The sequence below is a fragment of the Cetorhinus maximus genome, chromosome 31 (assembly GCF_964194155.1).
Source record: "Cetorhinus maximus chromosome 31, sCetMax3.hap1.1, whole genome shotgun sequence".
Classification (NCBI taxonomy): domain Eukaryota; kingdom Metazoa; phylum Chordata; class Chondrichthyes; order Lamniformes; family Cetorhinidae; genus Cetorhinus; species Cetorhinus maximus.
In genome coordinates this window covers 214,339-239,164 of record NC_135909.1, presented here as the reverse complement: position 1 = coordinate 239,164, position 24,826 = coordinate 214,339, and the positions used below count along the sequence as shown (strand labels likewise).

General features: G+C 39.7%; 2 protein-coding genes and 1 long non-coding RNA gene across 7 annotated transcripts in view; 1 reads left to right on the top strand and 2 right to left on the bottom strand.

The window, feature by feature from the left end:
- The window catches only part of LOC144670180 (ADP-ribose glycohydrolase MACROD1-like), an 886,999-nt gene that overhangs the window by 725,794 nt on the left and 136,379 nt on the right, over positions 1-24,826 (bottom strand). The window lies entirely within an intron of this gene.
- LOC144670178 (leucine-rich repeat transmembrane protein FLRT1-like) overlaps positions 1-24,826 on the top strand; it is a 274,775-nt gene that overhangs the window by 160,031 nt on the left and 89,918 nt on the right. The window lies entirely within an intron of this gene.
- Positions 1-24,826, bottom strand: part of LOC144670183 (uncharacterized) — a 193,081-nt gene that overhangs the window by 102,385 nt on the left and 65,870 nt on the right. The gene's annotated exons all lie outside the window — the stretch shown is intronic.

The window sequence follows — 24,826 nt, the reverse complement described above, 5'->3', positions numbered from 1 at the left end:
TTTGCATGGCAAATGTGCAGATAAAGTGCTGGTAATATCTATATTTTGATGTTATGAAGAGAAGACGCTAGGTTGGAGGCTGTTGGAGAACAGGCATCAATGAAGATATCTCTATCTCTATCCCACACATAGATACTCACCATGGGTCAACCAAATGTTCTGTTTTACCAGCCATTCAGCCTTCCTTTTAAATCTGCCTTCCACCATAAACTGCGCTCTGACTGAGAGCACAGAAAATCTGCTCCAAGCCCTTTAGAAAGGGCACTCTTGTTGCAGTCACTAAAACTTGAGGGAATAGTCCAGGATTACCTGGAAGATTGTTTCACCTCATTATCTGTGGGGAAGTACCTAGCCTCCTCTAAGTAGTGACCATGAACGGGGAGAAAAGCTCGTCCATTTGTCAACCTACCACACAAGGAATGACACACTCCAACCTATGACTTATCATTGTGACAGTGTCAGGTATATAAGGGCAAAATTGTTATTCAGCACAAAGAAACCCATCATTTCACAAATTATCTCTGTAGTAAAGCTCTCTGGCAGTCAAACTGAGGTGTGCAGCTTTGGGGAGACAGATAATACAAAATAAGAGATATCATGAAAAGCTGACAATTTGATAAGACAACGATATCAAAACAACAACCCTAGTACCTACATGATCTGATCATGCCATCTGATTGTGCATTGCAAAAAAAAATTGCAGATTTCAAAATCAAGATTCAAGTCAGCTCTTAGAACTACAATGGAAGAACATTCATTACATGGCGAGAGGGAAAGGTCTTGCATTTATATAGTGCCTTCCACTATCTCAGGGCTTCTCAAAGTGCTGTACAGCCAATTAAGCCCCTTTGAAGTGTTGTCACTATTGTAATTTTGGAAATGTGGCAGCCAATTTATACACAGTAAAATCCCACAAATAGCAATGCCATAATGACCACAATCTATTTTAGTAATTATATATACCTATGTCTACATATGCAGGGTATTGTAGCATAACGGTTATGTTACTGGACTAGTAACCCAGAGGCCTGGATTAATGATCAGGAAGCATGAGTTCAAATCCCGCCCTGGCAGCTGGGGATTTTAAATTCAGTTAATTGCATAAATAAAAAACTAGCATGCGTCGATCCTGATGACCATGAAGCTCCTAGATTATTGTTAAATCTCACCCAGTTCACTAATGTCCTTTATGGAAGGAAATCTTCTGTCGTTACCTAATCTGGCTATATGTGCGAATCCAAAGCCAAATCAAAGTGGTGGTTGGCTGAAATTGCCAAGCAAGCCACTCACTCAATTGTTTCCAAGAAGGTGGCTCTCAAAGACAATTAGAGATGGCAATAAATGCTGGTCTTACCAACGACTTCCACATCCCATGAATGAATAAAAATATATAGTTATTTTTAAATAGTAGTTTTCGGAGAGAACAGAATTTGGGTTGTCACTAAGCTTATTCAGAGTATTGGTACTAAAGTCATAGCAATATACTTCTTATATAATGCTAGTAATTCAGTAGCTCAAATTGCTCCTGCCACTACCACCAGTCCCAGATCTGTAACCACTGTGTTATATAGCTCAAATGCGCTTGCCAAGCTAAGCTTTCAAGCCTGGAAGGACACAATCTATAAATGTTGTGCTGGATACTTTTCACTGTTTAAGGGGGCAAAGTAAAGCTACTCTCAGCAAACCTGCCACTATGCCTTCTTGACTGAAGAACCCATTCTCCAGTTATAATATTGAGCAAAACATTCTTTGTTGTATTATTGCACTTTCTTTGCCCCACAACTGCTTTATAGCTGCAACTGTATAAACATCAACAAACATAATGGTCAATTTGTTGCAACAAAAGCCATTATTTTCATGATTTCTTATATTGCATGGTAGTAAATAACTCAAACATGTGCCACAAGAAGTCACCTATTTAGCAGCTATGAGTCACTTGCATGACATTGCATCATGTCAACAGTACTTATCTCACAATCTACTTTAGAACTGAATCCTGATAAAAACTTGCAACTCATTTATCCAGGAATCTTATGCTTGAATCAGGAGTCTATAACCAACAGATTTTTAAAAAGTTAACTCGCCAATCTTTGTGGCACAGTCAATTTAAAATAATTTTTTCGGTAATCCAGTCTGAGCAAAGCAGGAAAAATAAAAGATAATTTGCACAAGCATTTTACTTCGAAAATGTTCTTTTGCTGAATATGAAAATGTATAAAAGAATCCAATGCAGCATATTCCAATCAGAAAACCAAGAAAATTTGCAGTAAGTTAGAAAATGCAAGATTGGTGCATCAATAGCAACCTGGCTGGGAAATTCTGGGCCATTGATTCTGGATTCCAAAATGGACCTATCCAATGAAAGGTGATCTGGTCTCACCTCTCCAACATGGAAATGTTCTGACTCCAGACACCAAGCCTCCAATGGAAACATTTTGGAGAGAGGCAATGACTCATGTCATATGCAACCTCCATTTACCTGACCCTGCAGCATCCCCAAGCACAGATATAAAATCCCATACCAATCATCAAGTATTCTGCCTTCTTAATGAAGACAGTTGCTTTGTTAATTGTAATCATGCAAACATCAGCAAATTTAATGGTTCATTTGTTGCAGCTCAATTATTTTAATGTTTACTTCACAGTATATTGTTATGAATTCTCCAGGGAGCACGACATCTACCAAAGCTTTGTATTGTACTTCTTCAATTCATGAAGTTGTTACAGATCCCATTCAATGCTTGTTCATCATTGATTTTTAACTTTATCTTGATTCCCGGAATGGCTTCCTTTAGATGTTTTCAAGATACTACACTTCTGAAACATTTAATTGGCTATAGAGTGCTTTGGGAAGTCCAAAGGTCATGTAGGATGTTATAAATATGCAAAACTATTTTTTTCTTTTGCGCCTTACTTTGCAGCCTCCCAAACGCCATCTGACACAAACTCTGACTGGTTCAAATACTCCAGTATCTGGATGCCATAAGTCCTGTCAGCCCATTAGCACTGTCTGCACTAACCTCCCTGTCCTACAACACAGTGAATGCAAAATCTTTGTCCTTCTTTATAAAGTTCTTCATAGCGTATATTGGCCATGCAATGTCCTCTAGCCCCATACTCCAGCCTGCAACCTTGAGTTTCCTTAATCTGGGATTCTTCTTTCTGCCCCTCCACTGGAGACAGAATCCTCTGACATCTTCGTTATATTTTCTGGCATATTCTCCCTACCCCTCATTGTTTGACCACTTTGTTCCATGGTTTTCAAAGCCACTTCAAAACCTATCTGTACAATCATGTTTTAACCATACTTTCCATTACCTCTCCTAGCTCATCTCATACCACTGTGTCTTCTCCCTTTTTCATGAAATGCCTTGGGAATATTTATGGTACTAAAAGAAATATAGAACAGTAACTGTTTATAGCACCCAAAAAATAAGCACTAAATGACCTCCTTAGTCTCAAATATGGCTGACAGGACATACCATACTGGCAAAGGCCAAAATGAAATTACCCTTTAACATGTAAAATAAGAGACCTAATGCCTATTTGAAGCCTCTGACTGCAAGTTCTGTTTGCCAATTTTTCAAAATATCCTTAAAATGGGCACCTGTTAAGCAGCAGCCAACAAGCTTTTAAAACATATAACTGAATGTGGAGCCGGAATGCAGGTCCCTCGCCTCACATTCTTAAAAATACTGACTGCTGTTGGACACTGATTTCACCAACCACCCCAACCTCCCGATCTCTGCCATGCACCTCTCCTTTCTGATCCCTGCTGGTCCTCTCTGATGCACTCTGGTCCCCGCTCACCAACCCCTGCTGTTCCCCCTACCCCTATCCCAAATATGTTTAGTAAAGACGAAGAAAGGTTTAATCAAATCTCTACAGTTTACAGTATAAATGCAAATTTTGCTTGCAGCTGCATCTCACCTTCATACCTGCGCCAGCTAGGTCAAAATACATTACTTACCAATAAATCAGTTTCCAATCCTTATATCTATATAGTACTTGGCTGGAATGATGCAAACTCCACTGACATGAAGAAGTATGCTGACAACTACTTGCAGTAACTACCAAACACTGGTCCCCTTCGGGATTTCCTGACTCGATTATGTCATCGATGAATATCTCAGTGACACATTTCTTGCACTTGGGCATCCTTGATGACTATTTTCTCAGGCCATGCACAGCCGAAAGAATATAAAACATTCTTTGAGCTTGTAATTGCAGAAGCAATATCTATTCTAAAGTTACTTTAAAGTTAAGAAATGCAGTGAAAAAGACTCTCAAACAATAATTTGTTTTAATCACATCTCATTCACACAAAATTGTGTGAAACTGTATCATTTCTAAATTGAAAAATATGTTGGTTACTAGTTTTATATTTGATTACACATCAAAGTAATTTACTGACTATAAAACGCTTTGAGACATCCGGTGATCGTGAAAAGGGCTTTATAAACGCAAGTCTTTTTCTCTTTAAAAAAGGAATAGTACATTCAAAAGCATGTCATGCAAAAAGAACAGTCTCTCCTGCCAATGCACAATAGCCACTGTTAGCAATCTGATAGCAGATAGGGCGATTTCAAAAAAGAGCATACACATTATTACAATTTCAAATATTTTGTAGAAATTTTCTTTCTCACTAATTCAACAGCAATATTTCGAAAGGAAATTGGATGGGCACTTGAAGGAAATAAACTTGCAGGGCTATGGGGAGCAAGTCGGAAGTGGGACTGATTGGACTGTTCCGTGGGGAGCTGGCATCGATTCAATGGGCCAAATGGCCTACGCCGTAAAAGACTCTATAGTTCCCATAAGTTGACTTTGTCCCATACGACCTGTATGTTTTAACTGGCATAGAAGCACATATCTAGAACTTACAACCCGTACAAGCAAACTTACCTCCGTACAAGCAAACCATTCTAATCATCCTGGTGCCTTATCCTGTCAACCTCCCTTTTTCCTTCTACGTAGTTTCTGCCTCAACCACCAATGCTGGAAGTGAATTCCATATTCTCACGGCCCTCAGTGTGAAATAGTTTCTCCTGTTCTCTGTTCTCAGTCTTATATTCAAATTTGTATTTATGGCCCCGTGTTTGGGCCCCCTAACTATAATCTCTGTCTACTCTAAAAACATGAAAAGATGAGACAGAGTAGACAGAGATTATAGTTAAAATGGTAGTGTTTAAAAACATGAAAAGATGAGACAAACACTACCATTTTAGCACCTCTTAATCTGTGGCATTCTAATGAATTTTTCAGTTTTCTCTATTATTTCCATTTCATAATACCAGTCAATATCCTTATGAATCTGTGTTGTACCCTCTCTAAAATTTCAATGTCCTTTTATGGAACCCAATATTACACACAGGCTTTAACTGGATTAAACAGTTTATAATTAAAGAGAGATTATGCAGTGTTTGTATAGATAATGGGCACTCTTTCTTCCCACAGTGTTTGTTTGAATAGTGTGCTCTCGCTTCCTGAAGTGTTTGTATAGCGAGCTGGAGGTCTATTCCACACTTGATCACTGCTAACAGTGCCCTATTTTACCTTTACTAATTTGAGCCTGTGTTTCCCTCGTCTTATTCGCACAATTTAGTTTAAAATAATATTTCAGTTTTATCTCTTCTATTCTCTTAACTATCTTATATATAGCTATAAATTCATCGTTCATGTGCCTCCCTTGCAGGCTGTAAAGCCAAAGTTACTCCAATGTTTCCTCTTAACTCAGACCCACACTAGACAACATTACTCTTCTCTGCACAGCTTCTAGCTTTTGAATAGCTCAGCAACCAGAAGTGGATGCCTCATTCAAGCTTCAGTCTCAACAACCCACTGAACAGTTTGGTTATGACATCTACGATTTACCGTTATTGCAATGTAATTCAATATTCCATTGACTTTGCTGACTGCTGCTCTGTGTTGAAGGTTACAAGTTCGGGTTCCACTCTAGAGACTGGAACACATAATCTAGGTCAACAATCCCAGTGTCAGTAGTGAGGGAGTGCTGCACTGTAAGAGATGCTGTCTTTTGAGACTTTAAACCAAGGCCATATCTGCCCCCTCAGATAGACATAAAAGATCCCATGTAGTAGGGAATTCTTCCAGTAGTCCTGGAAAATACTGATCCCTCATCCAAAACCACTAAAACAATTCAATTGTTTAACTATTTGTGTCACCTTGTTATACACAAATCAGTTGCAGAAGCTGGGGAATAAAAGGTTTCTTGTGCTTTATGTTGTTTTATACTTCTCACTCAGAGGAGTTAACATATAAAACTATATCGAAATATAATGAGGGATTACTCTTTTTTAAAGGTGAGAGAAAACAAATTAAGCACATTCAAAATCAAAACCCAATGCTTTTCACACCTCATCACTTTAACACTTTATTATATTCTGTTCTTTTGTAGTTGCCTTTGCAAAATGGTTGAAAAATAAGTTAAGAGTTTTTTTCTTTTTTGCCCTTTCAAAATCACTTTTAGTCCGGCAGAATTTATTTCAAACATTACCCAGAAACTTGCTTTATTTTCCTTTGATTTTAGGAAGGGGAACTTTAGCCTTAGAAAATATCTGCCCATGACAACATCATAAATGTAATAAAAGCTAATGAACAATAGAACAAAGGGTGAAAATGTTAGCTTATTGCAAATACTAAAATAACATGGCTTTGATTCTTAAGATTTTTGATCTACATGGGGGATCAAGGGTTACGGGGGCAGACAGAAATGTGGAGTTACGGCCAGAATCAAATCAGCCATGATTTTATCGAATGGTGGAGTGGTTCAGTGGGTAGTATGGCCCAATTCTGCTCCTATTTATAATCTTATGAAAAGCAGCTATCTTAACTAACAGGTCACTAGTTCATGAAGACACAATTCCTTGTCCCAGTCCATCCTGCCAAACCCCAGGAACCAAAGCCAAATTGTCACAACAATCGTAATGTACCTTTCCATGATCAAAATGTAGAAGACAGTGTCTGTACAGCGCCTCCTGAAATTTACAAATTTATTGTTCAAAGCAGAGTATAAAAGGAAAATGAGAAAGCAGTAGAGTATGAAGCGCCGAGCTTAAGAAAAGAGAAACAACTTAGGGCACAAGGAGAGGTAGCTAGAGCTTGGAAAAAAACAATTTACATTCGCACATGTCCTATCATGTAGAAAAGCAGCCCAGCCCAAGACACCTCACAGAGACATGAAAGGAAAATGGAGACCCAGCAAAAAGTAGGCAGGAGTAGGATGGGTCACCCTGGGATTAGATAAAGAGGTGGTTTTTAAGGAGGAGAGGGAGATGAAGGCTCAAAGTAGTTTAGAGAATTTTCCATTTAATAGGCTTGGCAGCAAAATAGGGAAAATTTTAGCATACACATGTATATTGCTGAAAAGAGGGATGGCAAATGATATACTCAACAGTCCGCTTGCAAAACATCTACTGTTAGATGTGAATCCGTGATTGGACAATACTTGCTAAACAATCCTGTGCGCACTAATAGCTAAACTAACAACCAATTTAAAATAATTAGTCAAGCTTGTAACGTGGATTTTTTACGCTTAGTAGAAGTGACATACATTCATACACAGGGACTCGCCCTTTGCAACCAAAAGGGCTATGTTCAAGCCTTGAGTCTTTCTTGAATTACTCAGGAGCTTGGGAAGCCTTTCATTCCCTGTTGCTTTCTCCATGGCAATGCTTTAGCCAATCAGAGTTGACTGGCCAGCCAATCAGCACCCTTTTCCTCTGTTGTATAAATTGTTCTGATCGTTTAAAATTTGGCATTCTTACGTTTGTCCTGATGAGTGCAAGACGACAAGTTTCGTCAAAAGGTCTCTCTTTCCAGCAATATTCAAGTTCTATACTACCAAGCAACTATTCAAGTGTAGTTGAGGAGAGGGAAATGAAAAAAATTGTAATAGTAAGGGTAAATATGCTGAGAGATGGTTCATTTTAATAAATTAAACTGTAAAACATTACAAAACAAGAAACAAATTTTCCATCACTATATTTGGTTATTAATATACATCATTTAAAAAGTGCTATAAGAAAAATAAACAATAAAGCTGTCATATCAAAATTGAAATTAAAACTTCACTTTGGTAGATGGCCCATTGGAAACGGACGATGAACCGACATGAACCACTGAAAACGTGGTTCACTATGGAATGCGGTCACACCAGTACACACGGGGATATTTTCCGCACAGTATTTGGAGTACATTGCTCAGCAGCCAACATGACAACATTAGAAATATTTTCACAACACACTGATTTAAGAAGGGAGACTGCCTGAAAACCCCCAAAGTGACCCAGTGACTCCCCTTGTAGGTCAATCCATTCTCTCCATTTAGAAAAATGGTACAGAGTTCTTTTATGCTTCACACTACAACACGATAAGTATTCTGCATCACACCACAGATGTTAAGAAACATTTAAGGCACGTCAATAAAAAGTGCACACACGGGCACACCGCAGTAATTGCACTAAACCCATGATATACAAAGAGCGACTGTACACCGCTCTTTTGTGCTTTGTACCAGAATAAGATGTTCATTCACAACACATTTAAAACATATTAAATAACCATACCGCAACCAGCAACCACCAGAGCAACACTTAAATGTTCGATAATGAAAACCCACACTGTCTCAGCACACAACCAGTCTGCATTATGCTCCATTTTAAACAGTGCAGTTCTGGTATGTTTAGCATTAGTGGGGCTGAGAATACCTCATTAAAACTATCTCAAGGGAATTCCTACTTTCCAATAATAAGATTACTTGTGTCGCAGGTCAACTCACAAGATTAGGCACAAAGATTTTCTTAAACCAAAGTGAAGGGGGATGGGAAAATGTGAAACAATATAAAGTGATTTTCTGCAGCTTTACAACACAAGTCAAAGAAAGTGGCCTTCGCAAAAAAAACTGTGGTGCCCAGTGTTATCGCTAAGCTATTTTCCTCCTGATATGCCAAGTGCAAGATACAAGAGATGATCTATTTATATTGTTTCCTCTTGGTGTTATCCATTATTGGAGATTTTGCAAAAGAAGTGACTTTCAGGGCTTTGCAATTGATATATTGGTGCTGCTGACCTCCACTCCTCTCCCCCTCACCCCACCACTCACTCCACTCTGTTCCTGTTAATCACATAACCGAAACCTATCTGGAGTGCCATGTCAACCGTTCGGTCTTGAAAGAGGCAGCGTAACCTTTGAGCATACTGCTGAGAAATTTGTAACCTGTGAGTCAGCCACCAAAATTGTTTGTTCCAATAAAAGTTCACCCCTCCCTTTAGAATGAACAGAATATGTTCATTCACTGAGTTTTGCAATGAATTTTCATTACAAGCAAACAATTTGGAGCTCCTTAACCCAATCAATTTTGAAAGGTGTCAGCCGTGGGAGGTTTGGGATAGGGCAGGGGAGAGAAACCAACTCTTTGCTTCCAAAATGCTGCCAGACATCCATGTCTTCAGGACAGTTGACTGTTCAGAAATGATTTTCATCAACATTATACTGCATGTCTCTTATCAAAGGAACCAGTTAACAGGGAAGAACATTATCATAAACGGTGTAAATAATTCCACGGGTCAGTTAAATGCATTTCAGAGAGAAAAGTTAGGATATGGCTGAAATGGTGGATACACATACCTCATGGAATGTGGTGGATTCCTTGAACCTTCTTCTGATAATTCTCATGGTTTGATGTTTTAACTAATGATTTTCCTGTGGTATTGCTTAATAGTGAAGCAGAAACTATGCTAAACATTTACGAGAGATGTGATGAGGCACAGTGAATGGATAATGGGAAAGTATTTTGTGTTTGGTTTCTGGGAATCTGAGCCAGAAAAATTTGACAAGAAAATTTTTATGCAATATATGTTCAAACATCATGTGCTATATGGAAGACTTTGCTTTATCTCCTAATGAACTGCTCATCAATAGTCTGTGGGTGTGCAAGTTTTGCGACGTGGCCACAACGGTACCCACCAGCCCTCGTTGACTTTAGGTGCCCTCCTACTGACCCCTGCAACTTCTGGCATTATCAGTGCTGATCGCATGTTACTGCCAAGCTCACGTCCAATGGGTTTTTGAGCCAAGATATTGTTCTGCCACTAAAGTGCATTGTGAAATAAACATGGCCAAATTCACAGAGAAGTCAATTTAGGAGCAGGCAACATTGTAGTTCTGGTATTTTCCATGTATTACAAATTTCACCGCATTTGTTTTTGTTTTGACATTTTTTTCAAAAGTGCAACAGAAATTTGTATTAGTGTATGAGATCGAATGTATGATGGACAGGCAGTTTTCAGAGTGAGCAAAAGTGAAAGGAAGAGAGAGATAAGAAATGGATGCGAGACAATGTCAGCTGCAGATGGGTAAAAATATGTAACTTCAATCAATTAATCATACCTACATAACAGCAAGATTTTTTAAATTATTCACAGGATGGAGGCATAAGTGGCAAGACCAGCACTTTTTGCCATTCCTAACTGTCCCCGAGAAGATGTTAGTTAGCTGCCTTCTTAAACAGCTGCAGTCTCTGTATTGTACGTACACCCACAGTGCTGTTTAGGTTCATGGTTTTGACCCAGCGACAGTGAAGGATTGTCTGTGATTTGGAAGGGAAACTTACAGGTAACGGTTTTCCAATGCATTCGCTGTCTTTAATCTCCTAGGTGGTAGAGGTTATTGGTTTGGAAGGTGCTGTTGAAAGTGCCTTGGTAAGTTGCTGCAGTACGTCTTGTCGATGGTACACATTGCAACCACTGTGCATCAGTGGTGGGGAGAGTGAATGTTTATGGTAACCATAGGATGCTGCTCTAATAATCATAATTTAAATTAAAATTTTATTCTGGATCAGTGAATGTCCTGTGGCATAGCTGTCAAGACAAGGAATAGCCTTTGAGTGAAGTGGAGTTTGCAAACTTTATTCAGTCACCAACTTTAGGTCATAAATTTTGTCCTTTTTGGTATTTCCATTGTAAATTCTAATGCCCACAGTTATAATGTTAAATAGGCTGTAATTACTCCCTCCTGGCACTGGTAGTGCTGCAGTGCCTCCACTGGGAGAAGACTGCAATTGAAGGAGGACAAGTTTACCTGTGCAATTTCCATTATAAATGTGGATGTAGAACTTGGTAAACTAAAAGAGTTATCAGGAGATGCACAGAGCATATTACAGGTATCACTGGAGGCCGTCCTTTCACTTTTTTTTTTAGCTCCCTACAATACTTCCGCTCAGTGCTGCTAGCCACTCCTGTGCACATCTGCTTCCTCAGGGAACAGTAAATTAGCCAAGTTGGAGCTTTAACTGGAATGAGTATATGAAAGGAGAAAAGTGCAAGTTTGCACTGTTTAATACCTAAAGTTAAAAGGCGCTGAAAGTCCTAAGATTTACAGCACCACTGCAGCACCACTTAATGCATCTTCATGAATGCAGTACTTAAACTGCCAACCTTCAATATTTTGCTGTATTGCTGTAATTTTTTTTTGTACTGCTGAAATGGGTGGTGTGCTGCATCACAGAATTACGAATCGCTGAATTGACACAGCTGCAATCTTCCCCTATGTGAAGTTGCTGATCAATTGTGAGATCAAGCACTTTCCCACATGGATGAGAAGGGGAAGAAAGCTAACACCAGGCTGGATAAACTAAGACCAACTGGATTACACATCTACACCCACATATTCACAGGCACAAGTACAGGTTCTTTTCCATTTCCTTATAAAAATGAAACAAAAATTACAGAGAAGAGAAAGACTATGCTTCAGAATTCTTATAAATTAAATATGTTTGTAATACTTTGCAAAGCACAATCTCTGCTATCCCAGGTGGTTGGAAAAAGGTAAGGACCATCTAAAGGATGCCAGGCTGAATGAGAGGTTCTCTATACCTATTCATCAGCAGCTACACAGAGGTTACTTTTAATTTTATACATTCACAGGATGTGGGCATCGCTGCTAAGGCCAGCATTTGTTATCCATCCCTCATTGCCCTTGAGAAGGTAGTGGTGAGCTGCCTTCTTGAACCGTCCATGTGGTGTAGGTGCACCCACAGTGCCATTAGGAAGGGAGTTCCAGGATTTTGGCCAGCGACAGTGAAGAAACGGTGATATAGTTCCAAATCAGGATGGTGTGTGGCTTGGAGGGGATCTTGCAGGTGGAAGTATTCCCATGCATCTGCTGCCCTTGTCCTTCTAGGTGATACAGGTCACAGGCTTGGAAGGTGCTATTAAAGGAGCCTTGGTGAGTTGTTGCAGTGCATCTTATAGATGGTACACACTGCTGCCACTGTTCATTGGTGGTGGATGGAGTGAATGTTGAAAGTGGTGGATGGGATGCCAATCAAGTGGGCTGCTTTGTCTTGGATGTAGAACTTCTTGAATGTTGTTGGAGTTGCACTCATCCAGGCAAATGGAGAGTATTCCATCACAAGAGTCAGGCATTCCTGACTTATGCCTTGCAGATAATGGACAGGCTTTTGGTGGTCAGATGGTGGTTCACTCACTGCAGAGTACCCCAACCTCTAACCTGCTTGGCATTGCTTTGACAGATAATCATTGCATGCAAAGGCTCCAACTTTAAAGATAGGCTGTAATAATAGACCTGAGACATATATTTATGTGAATGCCTTACTAAAAATTACGAATAGTTCTTCAGAAGCAACCCAATCACAGTATGCCACATTTGACATGGTGCTGCATGAAAAAGCCTTGTCAGTGTGATCTTCAGCCAGTAAAGCATGCCTGGCTACACCTGCCAATGTGATGCTAACTATATTGTTACATCTATTTGGCAACTGCTATGAGGAATAATCTTCAAAAGTTCCAGATCAGTAGATAGCAGAGCTCTGCCATCTGCATGTAGGGGCACTTATTGCCAACTGGCACCATAGAGATGGCATAGCTATTGATATACCGTTTACTTTCAATCGCAAGCCTGCCTCCATTCTCAAGAATAATGCAATACTCTGCATTGTGCAGTGATTGAGCGCAGGTCTGAGCTCCTGATTTTAATCAAGGCTAGTTGGTAAATTGAAGTTTCGAGCTGGAAGGGAAATAAAAAAACTGTGGACCAAACCTTCTGGCCAGCAGGGGTCTTTGACTTACTGGGACGCAGGTTCACGTTATAGATAATCAGGAACAAATGACCTTGTGTGAGATTCAGTGATACTGTTCCAAAGCAGTGTGAATTTCTCATTTCCTCAGTTGTATCACACAGAGCGGAAAATAACAAAGTGAATTTTCAAAATTACATTACTAAATGACATGCAATGTAAAAAGTATCACATTTTCAGCCGATTGATGCAGTAATATTTAACTCGCCTGGGTACTTCATTTTCTTACCACTGTGCTCTACAAACACAAGAGATTCTAAGTGTGACACTGAAGGAATGCTGCACTATCAGCAGAGTCATCTTTCAGATGAGAAACTGAAACAAGAGTCTGTCCGCACAATTTAAAGATAATCAACGTGTTTTTCTTGGTATCTTGGCGAATATTCCTCCCTCAAATTAACTACCATTATTTTCCCGCATAACAGTGAGTACACTCCAAAAAGTAATTTGTTATTGTAAAGCACCTGGGAAGTCTTGAGGACATAATAAAGTGCTATATAAATGAAACTTTTTTCTTTATTTCTAAATGATGTGACTAAAACCTAAAAACAATTATTGGTGATTTTAGTCGATGAAGCTTGACATGTTTGGATGACATTTCCCTGCTTCCTACTTTTAACCAAGAATTATTTTGAAAAAGCAACCATCATTAAAATCACCATCATTTCTCAGCTTATTACCACGCAACTGACATCACAGCTACCAATTATGCATTGCCAATAAGGTTAATCAACATTAGTTTTAACTATCAATAGCATAACTCCAGTACTCCCCTTGATAGTGGTGATTTAAAACTTGCAAGCCTTTCACACGTTATTCTTTTGATAACCAGATTTGAGTGGATAACGGTTTTAGTGATATTTTGCGAAATTTGTGATATAACAACTAGTTCTGGACCTTTCCAATAACTGATGTATGCAAGAAGCCAAATCTAGCTCTTCACACTTACACCTTTTCTTTATGTTTGATATCTTTGACAGTGTCGTCACTAGTAAATGTTCAGTGTATTTGTAACACAGGAATTACTCAATTAAAAAAAGACCTAGTTCACCTTCTACCATGCTGCATGATACAATGATAATGGAGATGTTGCATAATCATAGCAATCAGTCTCTATTAGTTAGCCTACAGCAGACCCAGGTATGAAGTGAGGAAAAACCCTAGTGGTGAAGAACTTTAGGTCCAAAGATACCTGTTCATCTCCAGCATGCTACAACTCACCAAAACACATTAGGAAAAAATAATCACACTTTAACTAATGTAGTACAGCAGGATACAGCATTGTTTTATATGTGATGCTCTCCATTTAAAGTTCAAGTTACAATATATAACTCAAAATGCTCTCCCCAGGTGCAACCCCGTCATTTGCTACAATAAAACCCACTAGGAGTTTTTAACAATTTTGATAGAAACAGAATAATTTCATTTGTCCACTATCATTGTGTGCTGGAATTCTGGGGAAAAGAACTACTATACAACTGTGTGAATCTTTAATACTTTCATCAGTACAGTGTTCTAAAATCCTAATGAGAATATTGTTGGCTCCCAGCACTTATCTGCGGTTCAAGCCTACTGCACATGTAACTCACGATAAAGCTGTTTTCTGAAAATGTTCAACTGCGATAAATTTTTCAGTTTCAACAGTCAAAATGAGCAGCTCTTCGTGTTAGTTTTTTTTAAAATAATTAGCTTACTGCCTTGGTTTCCATCAGATTCCCCCAGTCCTCCCCATCATGACTCAATTCATGAAATTGGCAGTTAAAAAACCAAGCTAGTCGAAAACAGGTTTCTTGCCCAATATCTCAACGTAAGAGGGCAGAATATAATGTGTGCAGGAATGCAGTTACACATTTGAACAACTTCTCCCCGTTAACCTATATTGCAACTATTGTTTCGAATTACACGATCTTATAAACAAACACCCTCTTCCAGTCTTAAGATGCGGTATTTCATTGCAATACCCAGCCAGAATAACTATCAGGAAGCGGACAGCAGTCAAGGATATGAATTGTATTAATTTAAAGAAAAGTTGCAAAATTATGTACATTATAAAATAATTGGAATTTTGCTTGTGGCTGTAACACACTTTTGAAGGTCAGTTGGCTGTACAAACTACTTAACTATACAGCACAGAAGGAGGCCATTTACTCCATCAGGCCTGTGTTAGTTCTTTGAAAGAGCTATCCAATTAGCCCCACACTCCCCTTCTTTCGATAAAGCACTGAAATGTTTCTCTTTAAAGTATATACCTAATTCTCCTTTTGAAAGTTACTATTGAATCTTCTCCCGCAGCCCTTTCAGGTAGCGCATTCCAGACCTTAACTATTTGCTGTGCAAAAAAATTCTCATCGCCCCTCTGGTTCTTTAGCCAATTATCTTAATGAGACTAAAGAAATGCAGATTCTAGTTGCTATTAACTAGTAACTCACATCTGACTGCTGTAAAACTCTACAATCTGTATATGCTACAAAGGCAAAGCCGTCCAGACCACAATTATTGTCTTGTACACTAATCAGACATTTCTTCGTTCCCTACATGGTGCTCATCTGTCCAGTCACACTGACAATTTTTTGATGAAGTAATAATGTTCCTCTTTTCCTTTTAATTAGTTCTCCATCAAGCAGCTTAAGATGAATACCAACAGGTTCAATGTCTAGACAGGCTCGGTGTGCAGACACCCAGAGGATTAATCAAATACAAATTAATTTATTGGTTCCCCGACTAAGATTTATCAATCAGATAGCAGAATGAACTGATATTCTGACCCAGAAAAAGAGGCATCTTTGCATGGCAGATCAGAGTTGGAATTGCTCTAAACTGCCTCTCTGATTCCATTATTTTCTCTAGGTTTCAAAAGGGACAGGTTCAATGGGCTATATGGCCTACTCCTATTTCTTATGTTCCTATTCATGTTCTTAAGATAAATATTACATAATTTCCTGCCAAGATTGTTGCTTTATTAAAAATTAGCATTGAATAGTGTCAGCTGTGGCACAGTTGGTAGCATTCTCTCTCACCTCCAAGTCAGAAAGTTGTGGTTTCGAGCCCCACTCCAGTACAAAAATCAAATCTAGCATACCAGTGCAGTACTGAGGGAGTGCTGCACTGTTGGAGGTACCATCTGTCGGATGAGATATTGGGCCAACACTCCAGCTGCCATCTCAGGTAGATGTAAAAATATCCTGTGATCAATATTTCAAAGGAGAGCAGGGTGAGTTCTCCTAGGTGTCATGCCCAATATTTATCCCTCAATATCACTACAACAAATGATCTGATTATTATTACATTACTGCTTGTGGAAGCTTGCTGTGCACAAATTGGCTACCAAGTTTCTTGCCTTATTGCGGTATTCTTGTACTTTGGAACATGTAGTGATCATGAAAAGCATTTTATAAATACAAGTTTTTCTCTGTTTTGATGTAAGTGTTTGAAAGCTAACCTCAACCAAATGTTGTGCATTTGCTTGCATCTTGAGGGAGATAGGGTTAAGAAATCACATCATCTTAACATACTTTCAGCTAGGAGGACAAAACTCCCCTCAAATAATAGCATTTTCAGACAAGAGCTGGCGAGCAACCAGTTTTTAAATCTGGAAAAAATAGAAATTTAAGTCTGTTAGGTCTAGCTCGAAAAGTCTGATCACCTTAGACTACTTCAGGTTAAACTAAATTAAATATCCAAACCAAAGATGGGTTGCTCGTCCTGATCACAGATTCCTTCTTAGTGCTATGTGACTTTTGCCCAGCAACAAGAAAAGATGCTGAACATATTTGCACCTATTGTGAACAATCATTTTGAGAAAAGTGTTGTTGTATAATTAGTCACAAAGGAAGTCGATTTATTCTTAATCCCACTTTCACTTCCAAAAGTTATGCAGCTTCTCCCTTCTACCTTTCTTGTTTGAGAGTCTAACTACATAAACGCTTTGTAGAAGTATACACAATATTAAATGGTATAAAATACATCAACAGTATTCTTTCCAGGTAAACTAAGACAAAGTTCCTTAGGCTGAAAGTGGTGAAATGGCAACTCAGGTCATGTCAGGAGAAACATCTTCATGCAAAGAGTGATAAATACTTCAATGATCTTGGTGGTATGGTGGAGGCAAAAAATCTTAGATTAATTCAAAATTCATTAGGTGATGACATGATTTGGAGCACAATGACTTTTTGCCATGGATAGATGTGTTAAGATGACTGAACAGCCTCTCTCACTGTACTTCTTTGCAATCACAAGCACCATCAATCCATTTGCTGATAGATTCACAAGGCAACATGCTCAATCAAGGTGGAGAAAGATAGTCTCCCTACTGTACACAACCGCCATCCCCCCCACCCCCAAGTCATTTTTTTCCCCCTACTTTGCCAAATGGCCCAATTCAAAACTGGGAGGGAAAAAAATCATGATCAAAGGGATTTCAAATGTCAGGACTGTTCAAATTCAGCTCATTCACTCAGGAATACTTCAGTGTTGATTGTCTGTTTGCCATTCATTCCTATTCAATTTCTTTTCCTCGTCATTTTACTACTCCCAAATGCAAAGCACCTCATTATTATTATAGAACATGATGCAACAAATGCAACTTGAGTGATGATCTATTGTAATGCACTCCTGATTTTGGTTCCAAAACATTAAAATTCTAAAACTGCACCCCAAATCCCACTGCAGCTCAAATGGTCCCAAATCTTTAAAATGGGAAAAGGTCTGTCAAAGACCATGTGCTCTTTTGAAAAATTGACAAAGCCTGCTATACAGCTGAATACTGCAAAACACAAAGCCAATACATCTTTGTACAAAGCCAATACATCTTTGTACAAAATCAACAACTTTAAGCAACAATTACACAAAAAAAAATAATTCCACGTGCAAACTATTTTCTTATTTCCCCTTGGAAGTGCTTCAGTGGACTGCCCTGATAATGATTTGCTTCACATGGGTCCATGGAATGAGAGAGATAATGAGTATAGATTCATTATTAAATGAGACCCACTCATAATCTCTTAACAAATGAGTTCAAAGAAATCTTACAATCACCTGCTATAATTACAAACCATCCAAGTAAATTGGTGTGTTTGATAGCGACTTTCCTGTTGGTTTGTCTTTTCTTGCTACAAGGATTGAATGTAGTACGGGTAACACACGATTATTCTCATATGTTAACAGTTCAAAAGTAACATCTTCAGGAACCTGGGAACCGGCCAACCTCAGCACCTTAAGACAGACAATTTCAAATTCAAAACATCTACCAGAAATGATTAATTTCTTGTCTGCATAGTTCTTGTTTATTTTAACTGGATTAGAGAGTGCCAATGAAAGTGCGTGGAGGGAAGGAGAGTACTCTCTTGGGGGAGCTAATATGCTCAGCAGGTTAAAGAAGCTGACTCAACATGCACGATACATTAGATTAACAAGACCAGATCTTACTCTGGGTGAACAAGTGTATTGACTGATCTCCATTCAGTTCCTCAAGCTACTGGGTTCAGTGTCTGCTCCTAACTAACTCTTTGATGGTGTCATGGCCACACAATAAACATCAAATGTCTGTCAGGAGTAGATAGGAGAAAATATTAGGAGCCTCATTTTCTTTTTTAGAAAAGTCAAAGTCGCTCAGGTCACTCAGCAAACTTACTCCATAATTCTGATCCAAGATCTCTATCCTCTTCTAAACCCCAAATGAATCAATCTCATAATCCCTTCCGTTTCTTGTCAAATACTGATTCATCCTGACCAGCCCTCTGCACTCCTCTAATTCTGGCCTCTTGCACATCTCCAGTTTTTTTTTAAACTCACTCCAATACTGGTGGCCGTGTCTTTAGCTGTAAGCCAAGGCTGTAAACTCTGCATTTCCCTCCCTAAATCTCTGCCCCTCTAAGACACTCCTTAAAACCTACTTCTTTGACCAAGCCTTTGGTCATCTGTCCTAATATCTCTTTATGCGGTTCCACATAAAATTTGGTTTAATAATGCTCTTGAAGTGTCTTGGGATGTTTTCATATGGTAAAGGTCCTACATAAATATAAGCTGTAGTTTTATCAAGGGATGAAGTGACCTCACATTAAGCTACCTTTCCTGACAGTCTATTCCACAAATCCACTATTTTGTAATGAGAAAAACTTCTAATCTTGCTTGAGGCTTGTAACTGTTGTAATTAACTTTTGTACATTAATTGTACTTCTTTTCAAATGTCTGAAATTTCAAAATTCCCCTGTAAGTGAGAACTGTGTGAAAATAATGTGTTCCTCCTATTTGAAATGCCATGCTTTTTCTTACAACCCCATTTTGAGTTCAGCAGCTTGCTGGGTGGGGAAACAGTTGGTACCAATGGCATCTTTTCAGACCATAGCACAGCAAGTTGGTGCATCAATGGACTGCACCAACAGACTCTTGCTTCATCAGCTACAGGAAGCATTATTTGTGAACATACAATAACAAAACACATAACACAAACAGTGCAAGGTGAGCTTTAGAGGCCATCAATACGCAGAGTCACAAGTGAAGGACAACTGCAGACATAGCCCTGTCCAGTCCCCAAATCATCCCCTGCAAACTGCAGATTCTGTGGTATCTCGCTTCAGGCAGTTATTCCCTATGGTCAGTGAACCTGTGGACAGCCAGGTGCAGGCACTCCAGGCAGCAATTCTCTGGAAGCAGGCCAAAAACATGATCACTCAGTCACAGAAACGTCTACAAAGATTGGGATAACTTACAGATTATAAAATTAAATATTAAAAGAAAAGGATTTTTTTCTCTCTAATAAGTAGAATTATGGCAGTTTGGCCAATTACCATAAAATCAGGATTAAGGTTCTGGTGGATTAAGGCTCCAGTCTCTTCAAGGCTCACATCCTACCTCTACCACTCTACGAAGCAGAAGTGCTGTTTTCAGTTCCTTTCATTCACACTTTGTGTTGGGTATGGTAGCGCAATGGTTATGTTACTGGACTAGTAATCCAGGTAACACTTGGTCATTTGAGGATTTGAATTCACTTTTAAAAATCCAGAACTTAAATGTTGGTCGTGGGAAAAACCATAAAGCCTTCAGGTTGTCGTCAAAACCACAACCTATTTACTTTAGAGAATGAAGCCTGCCGTCCTTAACAAGGCCTGACCTATGTGTGACTCCAGTTCCACACCAACAGGGTTGACACTTAGCTGTTCCCTGAAATGGCCGAGCAAACCATTCAGTTGCACCAAATCTCTATAGAGTAAGAATCTCTGGCAGTTCAAGATAGCAACTAGGGATAGGAAATAGATGCCAGCCCTGCCAACAATGCCTACTTTTAAAAAAATGTTCTGGCATCCAACTTTGATCTGATCCTCTGTACCCATGTTATAAACCCAAATCCTCTTTTGCATGCTCAGATCTGTCTGAAATGCTCCCAAAACACTTTTTCTAGGATCACAGAAGACCTGAGTTCCTGGCTGCACCTTTGATTTTACACATCCCTCAGGTTAACGGCCTGTTGTAATCGTACTCCCAACCTCCCTGCAAGACTACTGATGGCCTTTAATACAACAAAGAGGAAGGAAGAAAAAGGTCGGTTATTTTTCTGTAAAATAAATATGTGCTCACTGTTATTTCTACTGCTCCCAAGGGTTGCAGCTTTAAGCTTTATGACAAGACTTGAATTAGTAATAAAGACTTGGGCATGTTTGACTTTTGTGTTCGATTTGGAGCTCCGCACTCCCAGGCACACCGCAGCAATTGTTTCTTTTAACTCCTGGAATACTGAAAAATCTCTTTCACTTTCAAAGGCTGTTATTCTTTTCCATCGCTCAATACCTGTTGCTAATTTTTAAAGAGGTTATCAGTAATAAGCATTACAGAGTAGAACTGGGAAAAATGCATGGCGGGGAAGATTATTGATAAATCTTGAAACATCCATGTGTTGAAGCCTAACCCTTCAATAACATTTAGAATTAGCCCAGCATAAACAGATGAAAAGAAAGACCTTATGACATGATAGAAGCTGAAACCAATTTGAGCAATCTCAATCCATCCATCACAGAAAGCTAGCCATAAATTGGCACTAAACCATCAGCCTCACCTAAAGAGGCCACAAGGATGATCACGCAGTTAATTAAAATGACACACTGGTACAGTAAGGGCTGTTCTTCTGAAGATGGGGCAAAGGATCATGTTGCACTAATCTGAAGCATCTAATCTGTGGAAGTATTGGAAGTACCTGATGCTGGTCAAAACAATGTTCTATTCCTCAACACAGACATCATTCTACTTAGAAGCACAAAAGTTTACACAAAGTTTTAATATGTCAGCAAAAAATTTACTTGTTTGAAATGTCTGTTATAATAAGCACATGAGAAATAGGAGCAAAAGTAGGCTAAATACTGCGGATGCTGAAAATCTGAAACAAAAACAAAAAATGCTGTGAAAACTCAGCAGGTCTGACAGCATTTTTGGAGAGAAAGACAGAGTTAACGTTTTGAGCCCGTATGACTCTTCTTCAGAGCTAAAGAGAAGTATAAACGTGGTGAAATAAATACTGTTTAAGGGGGGTGGAAGAGATGAGGCTAGATAGAAGGCCAGCGATAGGTGGAGGTAAAGGAGAGATTGCAAAAGGTGTCATAAACAAAAGGTCAAAGGGGTGTTGATGGTGGTGATACTGTCTAAAGGAGGTTCTAATGGTGACATTAAGAGTAGAAAGCAGAATGCGCAAGTGACAGTTGGTCCTATTGGAAGTGGGGTCAGGGGAGGGGACAGTGGTAGGGAAAAATATCAAAATAGGCTAAAAGATGGGGATTAAACAATGAATAAAAATGAAAAAAATAATGAAAATAAGTGGAAAAATAAATAAATCAATAAGAATTGAAAAATAAAAATGAATATTGAAAAAAGGGGATCAAAAAGGGGTGAGGATGGAGGAGAGAGTTCATGGTCTGAAGTTGTTGAACTCAATGTTAAGTCCGGAAGGCTGTAAAGTGCCTAATTGGAAGATGAGGTGCTGTTCCTCCAGTTTGCGTTGAGCTTCACTGGTACATTGCAGCAGGCCAAGGACGGGCATGCGGGCATGAGAGCTGGATGGTGTGTTGAAATGGCAAGCGACAGGAAGGTTTGGGTCATGCTTGCGGACAGACCAAAGGTGTTCTGTAAAGTGGCCACCCAGTCTGCGTTTGGTCTCTCTAATGTAGAGGAGACCGCACTGTGAGCAGCAAATGCAGTAGACCAAACTGAAGGAAGTGCAAGCGAAGCACTGCTTCACTTGAAAGGAGTGTTTGGGCCCTTGGACGGTGAGGAGGGGAGAAGTAAAGGTGCAGGTGTTGCACCTTTTGCGATTGCATGGGAAGGTGCCGTGGGATGGGGTTGACGTGTTGGGGGTGATGAGGAGTGGACCAGGGTGTCCCGGAGGGAACGATCTCTACGAAATGCCGACAGGAGTGGGTGAAGGGAAGATATGTTTGGTGGTGGCATCACGCTGGAGTTGGCAGAAATGGCGGAGGATGATCCTTGGAATGCGGAGGCTGGTGAGGTGAAAAGTGAGGACAAGAGGGATGGGAGATGGGTCGGACACAGTTGCGGAGCCCTGTCAACCACCGTGGGTGGGAAACATCGGTTAAGGAAGAAGCAGGCTATTCGGCCCATCAAGCCTGCTCTGTCATGGCTGATCTTCAACTTCAACTCCATTTTACTCCACTATCCCAATCTCTGGGGCAGAGAATTCCAAAGATTCACAACCCTTTGAGTGAAGAAATTTCTCCTCATCTCCATCCTAATGGTCAAGCCCTTATTCTGAAACTGTGACCCCTAGTTCTAGGATCCCCAGCCTGGGAAAACATTCTCTCATCATCAACCCTATCCAGGGCCTAAACAATTTTATATGTTTCAATGGACTCAACTCTCATTCTTCTAAACACTATAAGGAAAACTGGCCTAATCAACACAATCTCACCTCATACAGCAATCCCCTCATCCCAGGAATGACAGCAAATGCAACAAAGATCTTGAGATTCACAGAATGCATAGGCTGAATTTCACAGGAATGGGTGTATTGCTCGCATCCCCACCCCACCCCCATTGCAAAAGTCAGATGTCATCTGACTGGCTAAAAAAAAGCCCACCCACAGCGATAACGCGCTGCCAGTTGGCTAAACAAGCAGAGAATGACACCTCCACCCTTCAGCAGGAAGAAGTCCTGTCTTCGAGAGTTGCTGGCCAATCTGATTGGCTGGTAGCTCTAGAGGTCCCAGCAGCACCAGAACTGAGTCTTGGGCACTACTAGAACTGCAAATAAGCTCCAAGGCTAAGACAGCCATGGTATCTGGACCCAGGTAAATCTGGGGTCTTGGACGGGGAGGGATCGGGGTGCCTAGGGAGGAATGAGAGGGGTGGAGGGGTGGGTTTTGGAGGCCAGGCAGGGTGAAACAAAGGTGAGGTAACATCTGTGGAGGGGTAGCTGTGCCCAATGTGCACAGGGCACCCACCGAATAATGTGTCCCCATTTCCTTCCCACCTCTTCCACAAAGCTGTTTTAAAAACAGGCTTCTTACACCCGTTTGCCTGTCCACACTAACCATATTATGAAGTGGGCAGCTGAATATTTGGGTCAACTGGCTTGGTAACAAGGCCAATTGTCCATTAATAATGAATTTAAAAATGGCGGGTGGGCTGCCGATTTCAGCACCTGCCCATCTACAGTTTTATGGGGACCGGGTTGGAGGTGGGCGGGAAGGTGATGGGCTAGTGACCTGCCATATTTTATGTGCCCCCATGCCGAAAACATGCCCACTATGGGGGAGCCCTAAATCCAGCCCCATGTTTTATTAACATTGCACACTTCAACTGATAATTCTGCAGTGATTGCATTTCTGAGTAACATTTTACACTTCACTGGTGGCAGTTGTCTCTACAACAACTAGTTTATAGGAGACACATACATAGGTTACTTAGGCAGTTTGTCTTCAACCAAGTGGAAAATATGATCATTAGAAACGGACAATTGTAGAATTATTGGGTGAATCAAGGGTGGAAAATGTCATATCTGCATTGAACATTATTGAATTTGAGGTCACAATGTATCAGAGGGGGAACGGACAAGGTATTGAAGGTATTATGCTTGAAAATTAACCTGAAATACCAAGTGCAAGTTGCATCTTCCAATTGTTGTTGTTGAAATCTCTAAAATGATATGGTGTGGGTTATACTTTTCAGATGACAAAGGAAAAAAATTACACACTTCATAGTAAGTTGCTTGCACACTATAATTTCCAGTTTACTTCAGTGGAACTGTCTTTTAGTAAGCTACCATTCCTCTTGGTTTAAATAGGAGCCTTCATACTGAATGTAGAATCATTTGCAATGTTATTCTTCACACTTAATTTTTCAAGAAAAGTCTTATGTTTTAGGGGCAAATAGCATATAGATTTTCTCAATTCACCCCAACATAATTTGAGGCATTAAACCTGGTATTTATCCCTCAACCAACATCACCAGAAAACAAATTATCTCACTATCTTATTGCTCTATGTGGGAACTTACTATGCGTAAATTAGCTGCTGCATTTCCTATATTACAAAGGTGGCTATATTTCAAAAGTGTTTCATTGATAGGAATTGTGCTGAGGTTGCAAAGGTTGCTCTATAAATGCAAGTTCCTTCTTTTTACTTGAAGAGAGTTAATATTTATTGTCCTGCTTAGCCCATCGCCTACCTTTATTGACAAAGTAAGGAAGTAGCCATTCGGCCCATTGCGTCT